Source organism: Dasypus novemcinctus, chromosome X, assembly GCF_030445035.2.
Source record: "Dasypus novemcinctus isolate mDasNov1 chromosome X, mDasNov1.1.hap2, whole genome shotgun sequence".
Lineage (NCBI taxonomy): Eukaryota > Metazoa > Chordata > Mammalia > Cingulata > Dasypodidae > Dasypus > Dasypus novemcinctus.
In genome coordinates this window covers 130,500,981-130,526,697 of record NC_080704.1, presented here as the reverse complement: position 1 = coordinate 130,526,697, position 25,717 = coordinate 130,500,981, and the positions used below count along the sequence as shown (strand labels likewise).

The following is a 25,717-nucleotide window of genomic DNA, read 5'->3' as shown; positions in this document are numbered from 1 at the left end:
CTAACAGGGATCTAGTCAAATAGTGCCGATTCTGAAGCAACCTACAGGAGAGCTCCACTTAGTCTGATGCTGTTGCCACTGTGCTACACAGAGAGGGATGATCCTCTTTGGGACATCTCCAGAGCCTGTGTGAAACACTCTGGAACATACTCTTCGAGGGAAAAGCACCAATTTTCCAAAACTGCCAAAAGATGAATAATGGAAGCAAGTTTGGTGAATAAACTGGATAGTACTTTCTTCGACCCCAGATGAGTGGTGGTAAGAATCAATGAGACTGAACTACACAAGGCTATAAGCTGGCTCTGAAAGGCCTGTCTGGAACAATGGTAATTTAGACAAATGTGTGTCTAAACTTCCAATGGACCAGCTCTGATGTTAACTCTCACTTAAGTACCAGCCTTGGTGCTACGTATAAACACTACATAAATTAGCTAAGAATTAGAATGTTTTCTTTTGTGGAAAATATATGTACTCCATAAGCAAAATGCCTCAAGAAAAAAGTTTAAAACAAGGTGTCCCCATCAGTCTCCTACTGAGAGGGTCTTTGTGAGGATAATAGGACAAACACATAAAAGGACAAGATAAGTACACACTAAATGCTGCCTTCTTCCCTTCTCATGAAACAGGAAAGGAGGCTAAAATTTCAGGTGCCATGCCTCCAAACTCCTCTTTGGATCTTGTTTGTAAGTTCTACAATAAAACCAAGAAATAGGAGATCCAGATGTGAGCCAGTCAGACTGAAAAAGCATTTCCAGACTAGGACACCTAAGAGTTTCAATGAAATCTTATGTTCCAAGTCTTAAGTTGGCTGAAGTGCTGGGAGATTAAAATAAATGGTCTTCTGACCTGTAGGAAGAATAGGGGGTGGGGTTTGGCAGCTTCCTTGACTAGGAGGCTTTGGAGGGTAGTTAACATTGTTAAGTCACCTGGCACTTATAGGCCAGCTGAATAAGCAGGCAAAGATTCTCCTTTGAAAGGAGAACAGAGCCCAGGACTGGAAAATTTAAGGATTTAACAATGGGTCAGACCCCTGGATTAGGGGCACTCCAGTCCCTGGCCAACTTTACCACCAGATCTTTCTAACTTATCCACCTCCCTTACCTTCCCAGCATTCTTCTGGCATGGCAAGCTGTAGCTTGCTGCATTTTTTTTTTTGTATTTTTTTAATTGATTTTGTAAAAATATTACATTAAAAAAACAATATGAGGTCCCATTCAACCCCACCACCCCCACCCCACCACTCCCCCCCCCCCACCAACACTCACTCCCATCATCATGATACATCCATTGCATTTGGTAAGTACATCTCTGGGCATCTCTGCACCTCATGGTCAATGGTCCACATCATGGCCCATACTCTCCCACATTCCATCCAGTGGGCCCTGGAAGGATTTACAATGTCCGGTGATTGCCCCTGCAGCACCATCCAGGGCAACTCTAAGTCCCAAAGGCGCCTCCACATCTCATCTCTTCCTGCCATTCCCCATACCCATATCAGCCACCATGTCCACTTTTCCCACTCCACTCCAATGCCACCTTTTCTCTGTGGACCTTGGATTGGTTATGTCCGTGGCATCTCTATGTCAAGAGGAGGCTCAGATTCCACATGGATACTGGATGCAATCCTCCTGCTTTCAGTTGTAGGCACTCTAGGCTCCATGGTGTGGTGGTTGTCCTTCTTCAACTCCATCTTAGCTGAGTGAGGTGAGTCCAATAAATCAGATTGTAGGAGCTGAAGTCTGTTGAGGCTCAGGGCCTGTCTATCATATTGTCAGTCCAGAGATTCAAATCCCCTAAATATATCTTAAACCCCAACACCAACTACAATTCCAGTAAAGTAGCGTGAAAATCTTATGAAAAGAGATTCCATCTGAGTCCAGTTTCATCACACAGAAACACCAGCTCCAAAGAAGGGCCATCTGACATGGCAGTGAACCCCATCTACCATGACCATAGAGCCCGTGGGTCTCTTTAGCCCTCAAAGGAACCAATACCTGGGGTTGTATCTACTTTATCTTAGATTCTGCTCAGTTGTGCATAAGGGCAATCCTTCTGACAGCCTCCAGACTCTTTTTTAGAGACTCGAAGCCATATAAACTCATTTCTCCTTTCCATTTCCCCCTTACATTAGGTCAAACAGCATTTTAAAGTCATGTTATTATATGTAGACAGGGATATTCTGGTAGATCCGCATTGAACCTTCAATTCAAGGTCATTTTCCAGTTGCATCATCAGTTGGTACTTGATAGTGATCCCTCGGTGCCAGGGAGGCTCATCCCCGGGTGTCATGTCCCACGCTGGGGGGAAGGCATTGCATTTACATGCTGAGTTTGGCTTCTAGACTGGCCACATTTGAGTAACATAAAGGCTGTCAGGAGGGAATTCCCAGGCACAGTGCTGCTCTAGGCCTTGTTCTTATTTCAGGCATATAGGCTCACAAGCATAGTCATTAGTATCATGCTCTCACTGTTGGACCCTCATTCCTTCCTGGTCCTAACCGTTGCACCTGGGGGACTGCCGCTGCTCCCCTAGTGACCACGACAGAGCACCCCCAGCCAGGAACCCAGTACCCCCCACAGCTGTAGTTTTTAATTGTTGCCACTATGAGTATATCCAAACATTACCATGCACCCTGGACATATGCCCTGTATAGCTCCCTGTCAGCCATATATCACCTGTCAATAGTATCCTATACCAGTATTCCTCCGCTGTCATTGTTGAACCACTCTGATCCAAAACTTCCTGAAAATTGAAGCCCAATATAATGTAAGGATCCCTTGCTAGTAAAATGGCATAGAGCGATGGGTTTAAAGGTTAGATATAGAATACATGTTGACTTGGAAAAATTCTACATCCTATCTTTTTCTTTTTTTTTTTTTTTTTTGCATTTTAATGATGTAGTTTAAGTAGCTGCCTTGCCCCGTTTCTGAAGTGGTAGATTTTCAGAGATGTACAGCACAAACCAACGTCACCCTCAGGGATCCTTCAAGAGAAAAGCTGCTGAGAGAGATGGAACAGCCTGACTGATCTAGAGACTCTGATGTGGAGTACTCCTGGGGCATTGGGCTTTGGTTTTGGGAAGTCACAACATGCTTGCAGTCTCATGTAACTGTCACCTTTCAAGTCACTGATGTTAGGCTGCTTTGCTGGGAAACTGAATTGACTCTGAACCTCCATGCTCAAGATGTCTTGTGGCTTCTCAGACCTTAGCTTTAGGGAAAATGTTCACTAAGTGAAAGCAGTTATATTCCTGGGGATCTTTATTCCAATGATCTCAGTCTATATACTTTTTAAAAAAATGTTACATTAAAAAAATATGAGGTCCCCATATACCCCTCACCCCACTCCTCCCACATCAACAACCTCTTTCATCATCATGGGACATTCATTACATTTGTGAATACATTTTGGAGCACTGCTGTACCACATGGATAATGGTTTACATTGTACTTTACACTCTCCCTCAGTCCATCCAGTCGGCCATGGCAGGACATACAATGTCCAGCATCTGTCCCTGCAGTACCACCCAGGACAACTCCAAGGCCTGAAAATGCCCCCACATTATATCTCTTCTTTCCTCTCCCTACCCTCAGCAGCTATCGTGGCCACTTTCTCCATATCAGTGCTACCATTTCTTCCATTCCTAATCACAATAGTTCTGTAGTAGAATATCAGTAAGTCCACTTTAATCCATACTCTATTCCTCCATCCTGTGGACCCTGGGATGGTTATGTTCACTCCACCTCTATATCAAGAGGGGGCTTAGATTCCACATGGATGATGGCAGCAATTAGGAGGTAGGAAATGAGAGAGCATGGAGCAGGGGATGGGACAGATGAGAGAGGCTCATTTCACTTCCTTTTGGGCATTTTTTTGCAATTAGAACTCAAAACAGGCAATTATTGCCAATGTCTAATCTCCTTTTTTATGTATATTCAAGACTGTTAAGTCACATTTGGAGAGTCAGTTTCAAGTTTATTTTGCTAATTCCCCTTACTCTGAGCATAGGATAGTCTGTTCCCAGCTAGGAATGAGGTCAAAAGCTAGAATTTCAGCACCCTAACTTAGAAAATTTTCCCTACAAGAAATCCTCGCAGTTTAGCTCTGGCATCTTATCCATCAGTCTCCTCTCTAGACAGTGCAAGGCAGTGGAGTATGTGAGAAACTTGCAAGAGCAATGGAAGGGGAGGAGACATACTTGTAAGTAGACCTCAATAGCAAACGGTCTCCCACTTTATTGGCATCAGTTACCTGGAGAGTTTGTGAGGAAAGGAGATTCTCAGAACTCCCCACTTGCAAAGCTCTGAGAAGCTGTAGATACAACTTTGATAAGTCTCTTGTATGACTGGCAACCGGAAGGCAGCCACATGAGGGTGGGAGGATTCTACCTGAGGCAGAACTATAGGAGGAAGGCAAGAATGGAGAAGTAGAGCTAAAAAACAAAAGAGCTAGGTAGAAGCTGAACACAAGTGATTGTGGTGTGGTGGTGGTGCCTGGAGACCAGAGCTGTGATGCCATGGTGGCCAGCCTCAGCTCTGGTCTGAAGTGGGTCTGCACTGTCCCAATGTGCAGTCTATCCAAGGCTGAGATGTAACAGGAAGCCATGGAGTTGAGCCAGTGGCAGGAGGTGGCCCAGTTACAGCCCACCATAGATACTGAGAAGTCAGCATCCACCCTGGACATGTCTCCATCTCCTGGAAGCAGTGGAGTTCATGCCTCTTGGAACCATGACCCAAGAGACATTCAATATTTTTCACAGGGCACAGAGCTGGCAAGGACCCCCTTACTGTCTGCTGGGGCACCCAGAGAGAATGTGTGTGAAGTGGGGTCACAGTTCAATGAGTCACTGCCTGAGCATGGTGTGAGCGAGCTATTGCCCCCAAGCAACTCTTAAACCTTCACAAATGATTTACTGTCAAGGAATGCCCACTCAGCCAGGAAGTATGACTTTCAAGGGGCCCCAGATCATGCCCTCAGTAGAGCCTAGTATTCCAGGGGTGGCCCTGACCTTCAGTGGGAATATAAGGATGTCTCCCAATGGGCAATCAGTCTCAGCTCCCAATGGAATCCCAATGACTTCCCCAACAATGTTTTATTCAGAACCCCTGTCAACACCTTCTAACAGAGCCTCCTTAACTCCTAAAATGTTATTGGTCCCAACTATGCCTTCCCCTGAAGCCTAGGCAATGCTTCCCTCTTTTGCTCAGATGTTGCCCCTTAAAGATTCCCACAACCTTAGGATGCCCCTACCTGGGTCCCCATCATTGCTGGCTTTAGAATCCCAGACTACTTGTGAGACAGCCAGACTCCTGGGAAGATCCCTTCCTACCTTAGCAGTCCATACCTGCTCCACAGAAAGCAGAACAGAATTCCAGGACCTGAGAAGGGGCACGAAGAAGGAGATCCCCAGTTTCAAGGTCATACGACTGCCAATATGAGAACTTTGGAAAAGCTTATACCAAGCGTTCTCACCTTGTGACTCACAACACAACAGAACACAAACACACAGGGGAAAGACCATATAAATGCAAGTGGGAAGGCTATAACTGGGCTTTCTCCCATTCCAATGAGCTTGGACAATATATGCGGATACAAACAGATATCAACCACATAAATGTGATTAGTGTGTCTGACAATTCATGTGATCTGACCGTTTCAGGCAACACCAGAAGACTCATCTGCAGGGTTCTAGATCACAAGACCTACAGGCCAATAATGGACAGATGGATGATCCTCCTGCCCCTGATATTTAGGTCAATCCCCCTTTCCTTCATTTTGGTTTATCTACCCAGATCCTGCCTGCCTCTGACCAGCTAGTCTCTTTGGAAGATGTAGGTTAGATGAATACAGAGTAAGAATTTGGGCAGTGTTGAAGCTCAAGTGAAGCTCTGGACAGAGTCAGGACCCCTCAAAATCCTTCTCCGTCTCAGATGCCTTCACTTCTCTGCTTCCAGAACACCAAACTAGCCAAAGAGTGTTCTCAAAAAATCCCAGAATATTAGGCTTGTCAATGAATCAACAGACAGGAAAGAATGACTGCAAAGAAGATGGCTAGATGTAGTCCTGTAAAATCCTTCTTCTGTGGATGCGGCAGCCCTGCGAGTGGGGTGGGGTGGTGGGTCTCATGGTCAGCACAGATGGGTTCTGGCATGCCCAAACTAGGGGTGAGCTTCCAGGGCAGGATTCTTTCAAGTGTTGCAGTGATTCCAGCTTGGAAAGAAGGTGTTCAACATGGTCAGTGTCGACTCTGGTGCATTGCAGTCTCCTTCTGGATGTGCAACTTGAGGGCCTCTTGCATGGCAGGATCCAGAGGCATGTGTGCTGACATCTCACTCGCCCTTTCATTATCCTGATACACAATAACTGAAGTGACCTCTCTGCTGTTCACCTCATATTCTAAGCAGAAGATCTGATGCCCAGAAGGCTCCAGCTCAGAGCTGCCTCTACTACTGCTTTCACCAGATTCCTTATACTCTAGGTTTCTTGGGTGGGTAGAGTCATCTTGGCATCATTGCAGGTACACCTGCAGGTGGGGCTCATGGGGTGACATGGGCATAGGCATGTGCCACCTACTTGCCTTCTCCTTGGCTGCTTGTTTCAACTTCTTGTCATAGTCACCCCAAGCAAGCTGGTTCTATCAGATATAGTGCACAAAGCCAAGACTCATGTCTAGCCACCTTCCAGGCTTGCAGCAGAGTTCCAGCCTGGAGTCTGGCACTGCCTCCATCTCGAGCCTGGTGTGTGGACCCACAGCTTCCTCAAAAACCCCAACAGCCACCTTCCCCTACCAACCCCACCCATATTCATAATTACAGTTTTAAAAATATTGAAATGTGTAAATATTTAATCCCTAATGTTACCACAGAAACCATCTATTCAAAGTATCCTTCTTCAATAAATATTGTCACAAAAAACAATTTAAAAAATGTCACAAAACTCATTTAAAAAATAGTCATTGTGGGATGATAGATAATTAGACACTGGACTCACTTCTCTTCCAGAAAAATAGCTCAAGGACAGGCAGAAATGACATGGATAAAATATTCTAGGACTTAAGACACCAAGGGAAGACTGGACACTACCTAGAATAGAGAGGGGCAAGAAAAAGAAAAAGAACCTCAAGAGGAAAAGTCTGTAAGTAAAAGCTGCAGCTACAGGAACCCATCACCCCACCCTCAGAGTGGACAGCTTTGAGTCCTCCTGCCTCTGGCTGGCAGCTAAGGACAGAGAGGCTACAGTGGTGGTCCACTTCCCCAGGAAAGGGGAGAGAAAAGGAAGCACTATAAAGCTGATTCAGCTTTTGGCCAACAAATTTGGTCTGTTGTGTCCCACAAGTCCTTCCAGGCCATGCCATCGTTTGCCCTGTTTGCTTGCAGGGAACTAAAGAGATCCAACCCTTTCAAACACCCTCCCTACTGACTAGGACTGGTTGTAGAGGACACAGAGAGGAGTGGAATTATTCCCTATCCAGGAAATTGGAGGGAGCTGCTGGTAAAGGGAAAACAGATTCTGGGAAAGTTTGATTTGTGAGCCTCTGAATAGCCCTGAGGCAGGATCCTCTATCACAGATTCAGTCAGGGTTAGAGTGAATACATTTCAACCAGGGTTTGAGCCGAGAGATCTGTCAAAGAGCACCATATGCTGGCAGATCAAAGAAGTACATAAAAGGAAAATAAAAGATTTTGTGGGCCTTTATAGCCTCCCTCCTCAAGGCCCTTGAAAATGGGTCTGCATCTCATTACTGGATCTATGGCCCAGATTTGAGTAACTAAAAAGGGAAAATCCTAAAGAGCTAGAAAAGATTGAATCAAGAATCAAAGAAGAGCAGTAACACACAGCGTCCCACCAATAAATCCTGATACAAGAGAGAAAAATTGAGCATTAGAGTAAACTCACCATCACAATCAGATGCCTAGACATCAGCAAAAAAATTACAAACCATACTAAGAAAAAGGAAGATATGGCTTAAGCAAAGGAATATATCAAAGCCCCAGATGAGACATAGGATTTGAGATAACTAAGCAACAAGATTCATACACATTTCTAAAATCAAATCAATAAGTTGATGGACAATATAGCTAAAGAGATAAGTGACATCAAGAAGACACTGGGCAAGCACAAAGAAGAATTTGAAAACATGAATAGAAAAATAACAGAACTTATAGGAATGAAAGACACAACAGGTGAGATTAATAATGCAGTGGAGGCATGCAACAGCAGACTTGGAAATCATAGAAGAAAGAATGAGTGATGTTGAAGACAGAACAACAGAAAAGAGAACAGAGAGAGAAAAGAATGGAAAAAATTGAGCAGGAGCTCAGGGAGCTGAATGATAACACACCAATATATGCGTTATGGGAGTTCCAGAAAAAAGAAGGGAAAGGAGGCAGAAAGAGTATATGGCCAGAAATTGCCCAACCCTCATGAAAGACATGAATATGTGTGTCCAGGAAGCACAGTATACTCCAATTAGAATAAATTCAAATATACCTACCCCAAGACACATAATATTCAGAATGCCAAATGCCAAAGATAAAGAGAAAATTTGGAAAATAGCAAGGGAGAAGCAAAACATCACATACAAGGGATGTCCAATAAGACTTAGTGTGAATTTCTCTTCAGAAACCATGGAAGCAAAAAAAATTTTTAAATAAAACAATAATAATTTAAAAAAAGAAATCATGGAGGCCAGAAGGCAGTGCTATGATATAATTAAGGTACTGAAAGAGAAAAACTGCCACTAAGAATTATTTATCTGGCAAACTTGTCTTTCAGATATGACAGTGAGTTTAAAATATGCACAGATAAACAGAAACTAAGACAGTTTTTAAACATAAATCCAGCTCTGCAGGAAACACTAAAGGAAGTTCTGCAGCTAGAAAAGAAAACACAAGAGAGAGAGGCTTAGAGGAGAGTGTAGAAGTGAAGACTAATAGAAAGGGTGACCAAAAGGGTAAAAAGACATACAAAAATAAGATATGACTTGAAAGACAAAAGATAAAATGGCTGAAGTTATGCCTTTACAGTTTAATATTGAATGTTAATAGATTAAATTCCCCAATCAAAAGACAAAGGCTGACAGAATGGATAAGAAAATGAGACATTCATATATTATCTTTAGGAGACTCACCTTAGATCCACCAACACAAACAGATTGAAAGTGAAAGATTGAAAAAAGATATTTCATGCAAATAGTAACCAAATAGAGCAAGGATAGCTATGTTGGTGTCGACAAAACAGTCTTTAAATGCAAAAAGGTGATAAGAGATGCAGAAAGACATTATATATTAATAAAAGGGACAATCCACCAGGAAGAAGTTGCATTCATAAATATCTATGTACCTAACCAGGGCATCCGAAAAGACATGAGGCAAACTGCCAAAACTGAAAGAATAGATGTCTCTACGATAATAGATGGAGACTTCAATATGCCACTCACATCAATAGGTAGAATGTCTAGACAGAAGATCAACAAAGAAACAGAGAACTTGAGCAATATGATAAACGAGCTGGACCTGACAGACATACAGAACATTGCACCACAGATTGGAAGGTTATATTTTCTTCTCAAGTGCTCATGGATATTTCTTCAGGATAGACCACATATTGGGCCACAAAACAGCTCTTAATAAATTTAAGATTGAAATTATATAAAGAACCTTCTCTGATTAGAGTGGAATGAAGCTGGAAATCAATAATAGGTGGGAAAGGGGAAAATTTGAAAATATATGGAGGTTAAACAACTTACTCCAAAATAATCAATGGGTCAAAGAAGAAATTGCAAGAGAAATTGGTAGATATCTCAAGACGAATGAAAAAGAGAACCCAACTTATCAAAACTTATGTTAGTTTTGCTTTTTGCAAAGGTAGTGCTGAGAGGGAAATTTATAGCTCTAAATACCTATAATAAAAAAGAAAGATCTAAATTCAAAGACCTAACTGAACACCTGGAAAAACTAGAAAAAGAACAGCAAATCAAACCAAAAGAAATAACAAAGATTTTAGCAGAAATAAATGAAATTGTGAACAAAAAACAATAGAGAAAATCAACATAACCAAAATTTAGTTCTCTGTGATGATCAACAAAATGGACAAACTGGGCGGCAGACTTGGCCCAGTGGTTAGGGCGCCTGTCTACCACATGGGAGGACTGCAGTTCAAACCCCGGGCCTCCTTGACCCGTGTGGAGCTGGCCCATGCGCAGTACTGATGTGCACAAGAAGTGCCCTGCCACGCAGGGGTGTGCCCTGCATAGGGGAGCCCCATGCGCAAGGAGTGCGCCCTGTAAGGAGAACCGCCCAGCGCGAAGCAAAGTGCAGTCTGCCCAGGAATGGTGCCGCACACATGGAGAGCTGACACAACAAGATGACGCAATGAAAAGAGACACAGATTCCCGTGCCGCTGACGACAACAGAAGCTGACAAAGAAGACGGCAACAAACAGACGCAGAGAACAGGCAACCAGGGTGGGGGAGAAGGGGATAGAAATAAATAAATCTTTAAAAAACAAATGGACAAACTCCTAGCTAGACTAACACAGGAAAAAAACAGAGAAGATGCAAATAAATAAAATCAGGAATGAAATGGGTGACTTTACAACTAACCCCACAGAAATAAAAAGACTATAAGAGGATATTATGAGAAACTATATGCCAAAAAATTGAACAACCTAAATGAAATGGACAAATTCCTAGAAATGCACAAGTAACTTGCATAGACTGTGCAAGAATTACAGGAACTCAACAAACCAATCACAAGCAAAGAAATTGAATCTGTCATCAAAAATCTTCCAACAAACAAAAGTCCAAGAACAGACTGTCACAGGTGAATTCTACCAACCTTTTCAAGAAAAATTAATATCAATCCTGTTTAAACTCTTCCAAAACACTGAAAAGGGAGAAAATTACCCAACACATTCCATGAAGCCAACATCACCCTAATACCAAAGCCAGATAAAGTTACTATAGGAAAATTATAGACCCATCTCTCTAATGAACATAGATGCAAAAATTCTCAAAAAATACTTGCAGATTGAATCCAGTAGCATATTAAAATAATTATACACCATGATCAAGTGAGTTATATTTCTGGTATGCAGGAGTAGTTCAACATGAGAAAATCAATTTAAGTAATATACCACGTTAAAAAATGATGGAATAAAACCACATGATCATCTCAATAGATGCAGAAAAGGCATTTGACAAAATCCAGCATCCTTTCTTGATAAAAAAGAAAAAAACAGTTCAAAAGATAGGTATAGGGAAATGGACTTGGCTCAATGGATAGAGCATCTGCCTACCACATGAGAGTCCACGGTTCAAACCCAGGACCTCCTTGACCCTTGTGGAGCTGACCCACACACAGTGTTGATACACACAAGGAGTGCCATGCCACCCCAGGGTGTCCCCCACATAGAAGAGCTCCACACACAAGGAATGCATCCCGTAAGGAGAGCCGCCCAGCGCGAAAGAAAGTCCAGCCTGCCCAGGAGTGGCACTGCACACATGGAGAGCTGGTGCAGGAAGATGATGCAACAAAAAGAGACACAGATTCCAGTGCCGCTGACAAGAATAGAAGTGGACACAGAACACACAGCAAATGGACACAGAGAGCGGACAACTGGGGGGGGGGGGGAGGGAGAGAAATAAATACAAAATAAATAAATCTAAAAAAAAAAAAGATAGGTATAGAAGGAAAGTTCCTCAACATAATAAATGGCATATATGAAAATCCCACAGCCAACATTGTATTCAATGGGGAGAGTTTGAAAGCTTTCCCTCTAATATCAGGAACAAGACAAGGATGCCCACCATCCCCACTGTTATTCAACATTGTGCTAGAAGTTCTAGCTAGAGAATCTAGGCAAGAAAAAGAAACAAAAAGGCATCTAAGCAGGAAAAAAAGAAGTAAAACTCTCAGTGTTCACAGATGACATGATCATATATTTAGAAAATTCTAAAATATCTATGATGAAGCTGCTTGAGCTAATAAATGAGTTCAGCAAAGTGGCAAACAAAAATCAGTAATGTTTTGTACACTGACATTGAACAATCTGAGGAGGAAACCAGGGGGGAAAATCCATTTACGATACTAACAAAAAGACTCAAATACCTAGGACTCAATTTAACCAAAGATGTAAATGACCTGTATTCAGAAAACTGCAAAATGGTGCCAAAAAGAAATCAAAGAAGACCTACATATTTTGCATTCATGGATTGGAAGACTAAATATCATGAAGATGTCAATCTTACCCAAACTGATTTATAGATTCAATGCAATACTAATAAAAATTCCAACAACTTACTTTACAGGATTAGAAAAGGCAATTACCAAATTCATCTGGAAGGGAAAGTGCACCCAAATTGCCAAAAGCATTCTAAAAAAGAAGAGCAACTTGGGAAGAATTTCACTGCCTGGCCTTGAAACATATTACAAGGCTACAGTATTCAAAGCAGCATAGTACTGGCATAAAGATAGACACATCAATCAGTGGAATAGAATTGAGAATCCAGAAATAGACCCTCACTTCTAAGGCTAACTGGCTTTTGAAAAACGTACCAAGTTCATGTTACTAGGACAAAATATTCTCTTCAACAAATGGTGCTAGGAGAACATTTCATTAGAGGACCAGTATCTCACTCCCTATACAAGAATCAATGCAATATGGATCAAAGACCCAATATAAAATCCAAGACCATAAAACTCCTAGAAGATAATGTAGGGAAACATCTTCAAGTTCTGGTGGTAGGTGTGTGGGGGGTCTGTTAAATCTAACACCGAAGGCTTGAGCAATGAAAGAAAAAATAGATAAATCTGACCTCCTCAAAATTAAACCCTTTTGCACCTCAGAGGACTTTGTCAAAAGGGTGAAAAGGCAGTTGATTCAGTGGGAAAAAATATTTGTAAATCACATATCTGATAAGGGTTTAATATCCATGATATATAAAGAGATTCTACAATTCAACAATAGAAAAAGACCTGATTAAAAAATGGGAAAAGACTTGAATAGACATTTGTCCAAAAAAGACATGCAAATGGTGAAAAAAACACATGAAAAAGTGTTCAACATCACTAGTGATTGGGAAAATGTAAATCAAAGTTACAATGAGATATCATTTCACACCTATTAGAAAGGCCACTATTAAAAAGACAGAAAACTACAAGTGTTGGAGAGAATGTGGAGAGATAAGAATGCTTATTCACTGTTGGTGGTAATGTTGAATGGTACAGCCACTGTGCAGGACCGTTTGGCAGTTCCTAAGGAAGCTGAATATGGATTTGCCGCATAACCTGGCAATACCACTACTAGGTGTATACCCAGAAGAACTGAGAGCAATAACACAAGCAGACATCTGCACACTGATGTTTGTAGCAGCGTTATTCACAATTGCCAAAAGATGGAAACAACCCAGGTGTCCATCAACTGACGAATGGATAAACAAATTGTGGTGTATACATATGATGCAATGTTATTCAGCTATAAGAGGAAATGAAGTCATGAAGCATATGACAACATGGACGAATCTGGAGGATATTATGTTGAGTGAAACAAGCCAGACACAAAAGAAACTAGACAAAAGGCAATACATGTGGTTTTACTCCACTTAAACAAAATATAAATACAAATAAATGAGAGACACAGAAACAGAATATCAGCTATGTAGGGCAGAAGAAGAATAGAGAGATTGAGAGGTGATAATTAACACGTAGCATTTTTTTGTCTTTTTTGTTATTATTATTAGAGTAATGAGGAAAATACAATATTGATTGAAGTGATCAGTGCACAACTTTGCGATTATACCAAACACCAGTGATTGTACACTTTGGATGGATTGTATGCTTTATGAATATGTATCAATAAAATTGATTTTAAAAAGTAGTCTCTTTCTTTTGAAAATTTCACCACATTTGGATGCTAAAATCATAGACCTTCTCAATTTCATTCCATTCAGGTATAGAACATAAATTTGTCCAATTTAAAAATAGAAGCTCTATCAAAAGTGTCTTTTTACAAGTTGAGGTATCTCAAAGCTCAATTGTAGAATTTCACAATTATTTTTGTGTTTTTTTATATGTAAAAATACAGATAGTTTATTTAATGAAACTAGAAACTCCATATACATGTAAAATAAGAAAATAAAATTTGATGACTAGTCACATATTTCAAGTTCATATTTAACATGTTCAATTATGCTGGCTACCTCTACGCAAAATATCGTGTTCCTTACAACCCCCTATGACCATCAGTCTTTAGTTTCAGCTGGACCCCAAATGGAATGATGCATAAAGACTTACTATTTAAGGTTTAAAATACCTTTAAGCTGTTTTGTAGCTTGAGATAAGGTACAAGGCCCCAGCTTTTACTTTAAAAAATGTATTGTCAGTAGTTTAAAACATATTTTTGAAGCAGCAAATAAAATATTCACTACCACCTGTACCAAAACACCTAGCAATGGCAAGTTGTGTGACTTATGAAAGAAAGCATAAATATAACCTTTACAGGTAATTTTTACAGCACTTGTCCATATTTTTACCTCTAAAATATTCTCTCATTTCTTGGCATGGGTAGATGTTTATTAATTTAAGAAAAAAAAGCAGATCATATGGTTTGTGGGAATAAGATACTATTTCTTTTAAAAACTGGTATGCCAACCAATATGTGTGCAGTATCTCATAACTCTATAAACAATTATAGAATTTCACAATTAAATTTTTGTCATTGTACCCTACAAGAAATACCAAGGGATGTCCTGCAGGTTGAATGGAAAGGACACTAGACAATTGACAAAAACCTCATGAAGAAATAAAACTCTCCAATAAAGATAATGACATGGGTAAATATAAATTCCAGTATTTTTTTATTGACTTTGTAATAATATTACATTAAAAATATATATATGAGGTCCCATTCAACCCCTCCCCCCCACCCCACCTCTCCCCCCCCCCCCCCCCCCCCAGCAACACTCGTTCCCATCATCATGACACATCCATTGCATTTGGTAAGTACATCTTTGGGCACCTCTGTACCTCATGGTCAATGGTCCACATCATGGCCCACACTCTCCCCCATTTCATCCAGTGGGCCCTGTGAGGATTTACAATGTCCGGTGATTGCCCCTGAAGCACCATCCAGGGCAGCTCCATGTCCCAAAGACGCCTCCACCTCTCATCTCTTCCTGCCTTTCCCCATACCCATCAGCCACCATGTCCACTTTTCCCAATCCAATGCCACCTCTTCTATGTAAATTCCAGTATTATTGTACTTTTGGTTTATAATTCTACTTTTTACCTTCCTCACAAATCTGAAAGACAAATACATAAAATGTAACGATAAACCAGTGGTTTTGGATGCATATTAATATGCAATTTGTGACAAGAATTATATAAAGATGGGTGGGTACCAATATCCATGTGGAATCTAAAACCCCTCTTGACATAGATGTGGAATGGACACAACCAAGCCAAGGTCCACAGGAAGGAGGAATAGAGTATGGATTAGAGTGGACTTAATGATATCTTATTCATGAACTATTGTGGTTAATAATCGAGAAAATGTGGCATTGGTGTGGAAAAAGTGGCCATGGTGGCTGCTGGGTGCGGGGAATGGGAGGAAGAGATGAGATGTGGAGGCATTTTCGGGACTTGGAGCGGTCCTGAGTGGTGCTCCAGGGACAATTGCCGGATGTTGTATGTCCTCCCATGGCCCACTGGATGGAACGTGGGAGAGTGTGGGCTATGGTGTGGAACACGGGACATGGGGTGCAGTGATGCCTGGAGATGTACTCACCAGACGCAATGGATGTGACATGATGATGGGGGAGAGTGTTACTGTGGGGGGAGTGGTGGGGTGGGGGCGGTGGGGGTGAATGGGGACCTCATATTTTTTTAATGTAATATTTTTTTAAAAAATGAATAAATTGAGTAGAATTTGGGGAAAAAATGCAATGAATGTTCCACAACAACAACAAAATAAATAAAGATGGGTGGGTAGAGGGGTATAGGAATATAGTGTGTATATGCTATTGAAGCTAGGTTGGTATCAAACCAAACAAGAATGTTATAGATTTAAGATGTTAAATTCCAATCCCATGTTAACCACAAGGAAATCACAGAATGTGCAAACTCATAGAGATAAAAAGTAGAGCACAGGTTACCAGGGGTGGGGAGCAGGGGCAACGGGGAGCTAATGCAAAACAGGTATAGGGTTTCTGTCTGGAAGGGAAAGTTCTAGTAATGGATGGTAATGAGGGTATTACAACATTGAGATTGGGATTTGTCCCACCTAATGCTATGCTTGGGAGTGATTGAGATAAGATTCATGTTGTATATATGTTTCCACAACTAAAGAAAAAAGAAAGAGAAACTGAGACGTTGTATGTAATATATGATCCAGAATGTGATCACAAGAATGGAGGAGAAAAGCCCAAAAGGACATTATTGGGACATATGAAAAAAATTGGAATATAGAATGTAAGCTTTATATCACTGTTAAATTTCTTGAACTTGATAACTGCACTTAAGATGACAGAAGTGAATATCCTTGTGCATAAGAAATGTCCTTGGAAGTATGACATATTCAAGGAGTATGATGTGTGAAACCTGCTCTCAAATGTCTATTTCAGAATATAGACAGATAGATAGATATATAATGATATAGTAAATTTGGCAAAATGTTAAAATTGGTGGATTTGGGTATCTAGCGGTGGTATGTTGGAATTCTCTGTATGAGCTTTGTATTATTTTTGCAACTATCCTGTAAGGTTGAAAATATTTCAAAATAAAAAGTTTTGAAAAAAGAAACCCTGCTCACCATAAAAGCTGTCATTTAATTTGAGATGGAGAAAGTGGCCACGGTAGCTGCTGAGGGTGGGAAGTGGGAAGAAGAGATGTGATGTGGGGGCATTTTCAGGACTTGGAGTTGTCCTGGGTGGTAATGCAGGGACAGTTACTGGACACTGTATGTCCTCCCATGGTCCACTGGGTGGACTGGGGGAGAGTGTAAACTATCATGTGGACCATTGACCATGTGGTGCAGCAGTGCTCAGAGATGTATGCACCAAGTACAATGAATGTCCCATGATGATGGAGGAGGTTATTGGTATGAGAGGAGTGGGGTGAGGGGGAGTGGGGGGGTATATGGGGACCTTGTATTTTTTTAATGTTACATTAAAAAAAATAAAGACAAAAAAATTGTTCCAGTCCTTTTGTAGGGATACATTTCAGTGCCTTCCTGTTGTCATGCTTCATTTTCAATAACTACAATTTGCTAAAAGCTTCAAAAGCTGAAGATTTTTTAGCATTCCATTTGTTGAATAACAGTTTTGAATTCTGATTAAATATTTCCAACTGATGTTGAACAATATATACCAAAATTTAGAGAACTCCTTACAAAAAATTCGGAACCATTGTAGGGCATGTAAGTAAAGTAACAAAGTAGTACTTCAAAAGCTCAAACATTTCTAAAATCTGATTAATGATAGGCAGCAAAGACAGAATGCACATACTGTCATGCTGAATTTTTGTTTGTCTGTTTTGGTATTCAACATTAACTTGTTCCATAAAAAATGTAGTTCAAACATCCTATGTTTACAGGAAAAATATTAGTAAATTTTGACATTACAGCTTCTTTTTTGATTGCATAATTATCACTGGAAAAACAGATAATCTTTGACAGTAAGCTTTGTTTTTGAACTTACAATAGCATTTACAATGATGTCCAATGTTTTACCTTCATTAAAATAAACTTCCAAAATAGCTTTTTTAAAAATTTCATTTATTGGATGAGAAAATTGAACTATTATTAATTTAACTTCTTTTCTGTTTAAATCATCTGAAGACACAGATATAAAATTGGCATTATTGAACCATTTGTTTGGCTAATGTCTTTTTGTACATGCACAGGGAAATTTGGAATAAAAAATGAGCAAAATGAATTTAGAAAAGCAATGATTTGATTTACATAAAAAGCCATGCTTCACAAAGTTATATGTAAATCTTCTGCATCTACACATGTGATCCTTGGGCACAGTCTTCGTAGAATAATTACTGACAACCTGAGGTAGATGCTGTAACTTCTTCAGAAGATACGTCTTTTGGTTTATGTGTGGTCAGTGATAACGCTGTGGCCCCCACAAATGGAATCTGTCAACAAACACTGTATGAGTTGCATGTAAATCATTAAATTCAGTACCAAATTGTTCAGTAAGCACATACTTCCATTTATTTGAGCTCATCACAGCTTTAAGGGTTTATTGCAAAATTAAGAAAGAAAGGATTATCGTTATAGATTTACACTATGCAATAAGTTACAAAACCACTGTTGTAAGAATGTTCAGACTGCTCTCTATACACTCTGGCAGGACTGCTTAGCCTCTATTTCCTACAAATATTTCATGTACACATAACCTCTAATTTTCCACATTTCCCTTTGACCATGCTAACTGGTGACCTGACACCTTCTGCAGTTCACACCTGGAACTTGCAGGCCAAGGAACAACTGGTCAGTATGCCAAGTGGCAGGCAGCTGGACAGTTGTCAAATACTTCCTCCACCACCACCCAGGACTTGGGGTTGTTAGTTGTCCCTCATTGCTGGTTTCTGAGTACCTTTCCTTTTATCAGAGAGGTTAATTGCATTACCCCTGGAAAGGGTTAAGGAAAGAGATGGGCTATCGCTGGTCGTCTTTACAATTTCATCATGAGAACCAAAGTGAGAGCTCTGCAGGAACTGGAAGTTCAAAGCAGAGATCTATCAAACCCAAACCAAGTTATTTTAATATAACTATGAACAGTAATAGTTTAAAAATAAAAAATCTGGGACAAATGATAAATTGAATGAGATGTGGGACAATGGGCATAAACTGAGACTGTTCTCAGGCTAACCAGGAATGTATGGTCATCCTGGTTGTACCTCTTCTTACTGGATTATTTCTTAAACTAGGCCCCCTTTAAAAACTCCACAGTCTTGAGCTATGTCCTAGAATAATAACATCAAAACGTTGACACAGTTGATTGTGCTGTCCTCCTTAAAATGGCTTCTGAGGTTTTTCCATCCTACCTCTGGTTTTCCTCCTCCTCTACCCATGCTCTAAATGCTAGAGCACTTCAGGGCTTGGTCCAGGGCTTGCCTCTCTTCTCTCACTGCGTTTTTCCCTAAAGAAATCTCATACAGTCTCGTAGCTTAAAAAACTACCTACATGCTGATGGTTTCTGAATCTACATTTGTAGCCTGAATCTCTTCTTTGCACCTCGGACTCATATTCCCACTTGCCCATTCAAAATATCTACTCACGATATTTTAAAGACATCTGAAAATGTGTCTAAAAAGGAACTATTACCAGGGTTTGAATTCTGACTTTTTTTGGTATTTTTTTTGAAGATACATAGATCATGAAAAATGTTACATTAAAAAACATAAAAGGTGGAAAGCAGATGTGGCTGAATCGACTGGGCTCCCGTCTACCATATGGGAGGCCCTGGGTTCACTTCCCGGGGCCTCCTTGTGAAGGCAAGCTGGCCGGCGCCCGCAGAGAGCTGATGGCCCACGCCTGTGGAGAGCTGACACAGCAAGATGATGCAACAAAGGGAGACAAGCAGACACAGAAGAACGCACAGGAATGGACACAGAGAGCAGACAGCAAGCAAGTGGCAAGGGGGGAAGTATAAATAAATCTTAAAAAATATATATATAAAAGGTTCCCACATACCCTAGCCCCGCACTCCTCCCACATCAACAACCTCTTTCATCATTGTGGCACATTCATTGCATTTAGTGAATACATTTTGGAGCACTACTACACTGCATGGATTATAGTTCACATTGTAGTTTACACTCTTCCCCAGTACATTCAGTGGGATATGGCAGGATATATAATGTCTGGCATCAGTCCCTGCAATATCATTTAGGACAACTCCAAGTTCCGAAAATGCCCCCACATCACATCTCTTCTTCCCTCTCCATGCCCTCAGCAACTAACTGTGTAGCATTGAAGACTTACTTCTCTATGCTTTAATTTCCATATCTCTAAAATGGGTATATTAAATACTGACCCCCCAAAAAATAAAACCTTAGAGTTTTAGTCAATATAATTGTCTGGCACATATTAAGCATTCCACTCAATAAAAATGAGCTAAGTGCTATCTTTATCGGTTGTTTTATTTTTCATAAATAAAGTTGGAAATTATTTGATATGTCCATTGACAACATTAGAATGTAAACTCTTCGAGGATGAAGACAATGTATCTTATTCATCACAGTATCTTCAGCACCCAACATAATGCCTGGCCATGATAGGTGTTCAATAAATATTTGATTGATTGAACGAATGAAATGTGTGGTCTTAAAGGTTCTGAAGCAAAATTTTCTGTCCCCCTGATTCCTAAGGTGTCTTATCCATGAAATAACTGGGAGAAATGGTGTGTGTTGGGGGGGGGGGTTGTTGGGGTATAAAGGAACCAATGTAGGTGACCCCTAGCTATGGAGACTTCCCTAAGCCAGGGGTTTTAAAATGTTTTGCGCCATGGACCCCTTTGAGAGTTCGATGGAGCCTATGAACTCTGAATTTGAATACTTTAAAATAAATGCATAAAAGGAAATCAATTTTATTAAAATACAGTTATGAAAATATTTAATAAGAAATGTGCTTTCTTTTGCTGGGTTGTATGGTATATGAATATCAATAAAATTGCTCTTAAAAAAAGACAGTGTCCACATAGAAGAGGTGGCATTGGATTGGGAAAAGTGGACATAATGGACAAAGGGTATGGGGAAAGGCAGGAAGAGATGAGAGGTGGAGGCGTCTTTGGGACATGGAGCTGCCCTGGATGGTGCTTCAGAGGTAATCACCGGACATTGTAAATCCTCACAGGGCCTACATGATGGAATAGAGGAGAGTATGGGCCATGATGTGAACCAATGTATATGAGGTGCAGAGGTGCCCAAAGATGTACTTACCAAATCCAATGGATGTGTCATGATGATGGGAACGAGTGTTGTTGGGGGGGCGGAGAGGGGGGGTGGGGGGGTGGGGTTGAATGGGACCTCACATATATATTTTTAATGTAATATTATTACAAAGTCAATAAAAAATAAAAAAATTAATAAAAAAAAAAAGAAGTGTGTGTTACAATAAAACATACGCTGTTCTACCAATACATTAAATATCAAGATTTAGAGCTCTAAAAAGCAACTTAATTTTGATGTTCTGATAAGCATGAACTATATTTCAAGATAGCCACAATAATAATAATGTGATAGAAAAGAGTTGAAGTGGATGTAGCTCTGTGATTGAGAGCCTGCTTCCCATTTATGAGGTCCTGAGTTCTATCCCTGGTACTTTCAAAAAAGAAAGACGGAAAGAGAGACAGAAAGACAAGAAAGAAAACATATCCACGGTTTCTAGTGGTGTCTAAGTCATAGGTATTGCTCATTCTAATGTGGTTTGTTCCCTATCCATGATTTAAGGAAATACTAAATTTCAGTAAGATGATGGTTCAAATAAAGATGCTAAATTTTCCCCATGTCAATTCAGAGGCCCCCTGAATTCTGTCTTTGGACCCTGGGTTAAGGATTCCTACCTTGGGGCAAGGGAGGTCAGGACACTGACTCAAGAGATGCTACACTGTGTATTCTGTTACCCAGGAAGCCGCTCAGATTTCCCTTCAGTGCATCTCCTCAACACACATGGATGATTCACTCTATGTGATGGTAATTGGTTGCACAGTTAATAATACTCTTACATATGCCCTCATGTCCTGTGCTATTGGCTCTTTTCCCAATGGATTTGCTACCTCTGCCATTAGAGCCTCCTGATTGAGGGTGCTGACTGCATCATCTCTTCCTACAGAGCCTGCAACAGTGACCATGCTGTATATAACCTCATGGGATGTTACTCACTCCACGGTGCTGATGGATCCATTACGGGGTTCTCAAACTGCAGCTTGCAGAAGCAGCAAACTGGGTTGCCTGTTAAACATGCTAATTCCTGGATCTAACTCCAGAGGCTCTGATTCAATAGATTGGTGGGGGAGATGAGTCTAGGAATTAACAAGCATTTTTAAACAAGCACCCTAAGTGAAGAGGAACACTGCTGACAAAGCCATATAGATTACAGGGACAGAACAGGGATAAGACATGCCCTGTTTCTGGCCCTTGCCTCTTCACGTGTGTCACTAACAAGTCTCTGCTCAACTAACTTCTCCCTGCTCCCATGTGATGTAAACCTCTAACAATGGCACATGATCATTTTAGTAATAGACTGGTCTCCTTCCCTCTTCGGCAAAGCAAACTTTTCTCAGTGGCAGCTATTCTTACTGCACATGTACAGTCATCTGGTGCACAGACATTTCATTGCACTTGTCCTAGAATCCTTTATCAAGAGACGGCTGACAATCCTCTTAACATGTTGAGATATGGCTGGAATTCACGGTTCTGAACAATCAACATTTTGATTTATCTGCATTGTTGGTTTTCCAGTGTGTGGGGGACACAGATAATACACCATCCTGATCCCCCTTCAGGGAAAGACTTGCTGCCCAGCTGTGGTTTTTCTTTTTCATGTAATTTATTATGGTAATTATTGACTGAATATGATCAAATAGCGTCCCAAAGTAGACTTTAACCAAGGTTTGCAGAACTGACTCTTTAATCCTTAAAGGAAACAAGTTGGAATTTTTAGTTCAAAATTTGAATTAAAGTGGTAGTATTACAGACCTAGGAAGTAGGTGCGTTTGGGGTTCAGGGTTTCTTTTCTGTTTTCTTTTTTGGTGCATGATGTCTTTGTGTTTTTCTTTCTTAGGTATCACAGCAATTTAAGTATTAATGAAATATCCTCATTTAGGAAAGCAATTTTACAAAACAAAACAGAAAAAAACAAACCTGGTACCGTTTGTTTTGTTTTGGAGTAATGAAAATGCTCTAATATTAGAAAAAGAAAACCCCAGTACCTTACACTTACTCACAGAAATGTAAGGCTTTAAAATAAACAGTTAGTGAAAAGATTTTAAAATAAAAATAAATAAGTTAACTCAAAACAAGGGCAATAGATGTGATTTTTTTCACTACTCAGTGATGTAAATAAAAGATATTTTTGTATTTTTTCATTAATCTTGGTTATCATTTATGACTTAATCCAGTTTTTCTAAACAGCTTTATTGAGGTATAGCTGACATTCGAAAAAGTGTACAGGTTTAAAGTGCAAAACTTTGATAAGCTTGGACATGTGTCTATGTATGAAACAACTGTGGTGTCTCGTTAGGTACGAGTCAGCTACAGCCATAACAGCACTTGTAGCACACAGACCCGGCAACCCAGTGGTTAGTGACCAGAAGGTCTAGGCTTTGGTGCCAGTTCATGCACGCATCAAGGATACCAGAACGGCTGGAGAAAGACTTCAAAGCAACTACTGCCAGTAAAGTAAGGAGGAACAACTTTAGACATAAAGGGTAGCACTTTATTGTTCCTTTGTCAAAGAGGGCACAATTAACCGGTAAGGGTGGCATGCTACCCTTGGCGCCAAAGTAAAAGTTAAAGCCTCATCACACTGCAAAAACAAACTGCCTTTAAAGACTAGGCCTCTAGGGGGAGAAAGCTCCTGGAGGAATGCCTAGAAAGCGGCAGAGCCTCCGGAGTCATTACCACAAAGTACAATAGTCGCTTTGCTAAGCAAGGTCGCCTTGACCGCCAAGGCCCGCCGCTGGCAGCGAGCGCGGCCTCCCACAGCTGCGACCGGCCCTCCAAAGGTGCCAAACGCAGGAGACACAAAGGACCAATGTTTAGCCCAGACCGATGTGTTTCTGTTCCCGCAACTCGGACGCACAGGTCAGAGGCGCGCGGTCTGGCCGCCAGCGGCAGCCGGGACCGAGGATGCCACGCCCCTGGAAGTCCGGCGGCCGCCCAGTTCCCCCTCCCTCTCGCCACCCCCTTTCCCTCTGGCCCGCCTACAATTCCGCCCTCTCGAAACACCAAAGGCTAGAGTAAAACCAACGCTCCTCAGAGATCTCAATTTTTAACAATTCCGAGAAGGGGTGGAGAGGAGAGGGAAGGCCAACCACATCTGGGTAAGTTTCGTTTTTATTAAATTCTTCACGTGATTGCCCAACTCATGACTCAGCAATTTCTCCAAGCATCCTCCTTTAGTGTATTGGTTTGTCATCACCGCCTTCACCTTTTCTTGACAGTCCTACTTAACAGTTTTGACCATTTGAACGCAGTTCTCCCATTTGATGCAAGGAACCAGTAAGTCACCTGTTAAGTTCATTTAGTCAATTCACTTCAAACCCGCAAAATCCTGAAACGGGTTTTAGGTAACCACTTGACACAGCCTCTTCCCTCATTCTGTACTGAGGCAACTGTCACACGTTTTCTTAAAAGGATCATCGGGTTTTCTTCCCTACCTTCGTTCCAGGTTTTTAGAGACCTGTTGAAGTTAATAGGAGACTCTTAAATAAAAGATATAAATGGTTGTCCTGAAGTTTCTTTCTCCCCTCTTCCACAAATACACCCCAATAATTGTAATTCTGAAGTTTTGTGCAAATTCAGTGTTTAAAAATAAGTTTATTTTAATCGTTATAAAACAAAATTCATTGCAGAAAGTGTGGATAATTGGACAATTTGAAAGACAAATTTACAATCTCAACACTTGGAAACAATCCCTGTTAATAATTTGGTGTCTTCCAGTCTTTTTGTGATGAATTTTTAAGAACAATTGTAATACAATTTTGTTTCCAACTTCTTTTCCCTCATTACAATGTTAGACTATGTTCTTAATAAAATGGAAAAATGCTATCATATGAATGCAATATGCATCATTTAATCCTTTCTCCATTTGGGGACGGATGGGTTCAATTTTTTAAAAACTGAGCAAACTAAATTAACCCCGTGGTAAATTCTATGAAGCAGGGTATCCTTTGAAATGGGAATAGCTAGCCACTCCCAGGCCCAATCTATGTTTATGATAAGTTTGAGTTCTTATTTATTGCATTTGCTCAAGGCAAGACATGCCTGGGCTTTTTAAAGTCTGGGAGGAGAGGTTTTCCTACAAACTGCGTGCATGTTAAAGCAACAAAACCCCACCTACTGCTTTAAGCATCTTTAGTGTTTTTTTCCATAGCGCTTCCACGCCATAGATACCTAGATTCAGTTAAAGGAGTAATTTTACTCCCTGCCCTCTCATTCTTTCCCCTGAATAGAGGAGAGAGACTTGGGGAGAACTGGCCACCATTAGACCAGCAATTACGGTTGAGGACCAGGTGAATAAAGGGACAAATATCACCAAAATAGAGAGAAATAGGAGATAATATTCCTGCCACCCAAATATTTACAGTTTAGTCAGATCAAACCAAGTCAAACATGCATGCAACATTTGGACAGGCAGATTCAAAGTCACACAGAGCCTTATTCTTTTATTACTCTCCCCCAGGATCTGGCCTAGTATTTGCACAGGGAAAAGAAACATTCATTTGAGGATAATTCTTCAGTGTGTACTACGTACCAGGCACTGTTCTTGGTACTTGGAATAGATCAGTGAACATAAGACAAAAATCCCTGTACTTTGTGGCATTAACATTTTAAGGCGGGAAGACAATAAACAATAAATTACATTTTATGTTAGGAGATAAGTGCTATGAAAAAAATTGAGCAGGGAAAGGGAGTTTGGAAGTATGTGTGTGGGAGTAGGGGGTGGATTTCAGTAAAAGTAAGGTATTCAGGGTAGGCCTCTG

General features: G+C 40.7%; 1 protein-coding gene and 1 pseudogene across 3 annotated transcripts in view; one reads left to right on the top strand and one right to left on the bottom strand.

The window, feature by feature from the left end:
- Nucleotides 1-6,235: 6,235 nt before the first annotated feature.
- On the bottom strand, nt 6,236-6,727 carry LOC101415272 (UPF0561 protein C2orf68 homolog; annotated as a pseudogene).
- Nucleotides 6,728-23,819: 17,092 nt separating this feature from the next.
- LAMP2 (lysosomal associated membrane protein 2) overlaps nt 23,820-25,717 on the top strand; it is a 59,990-nt gene continuing 58,092 nt past the window's right edge. The window contains exon 1 of one of the 3 annotated variants that reach the window (XM_058292008.2): nt 23,820-24,055. The gene's annotated coding sequence lies outside the window, so the exon portion shown is untranslated. The remainder of the gene's footprint in view (nt 24,056-25,717) is intronic. The other 2 variants (XM_058292009.2, XM_071213010.1) reach the window with 2 other exon arrangements.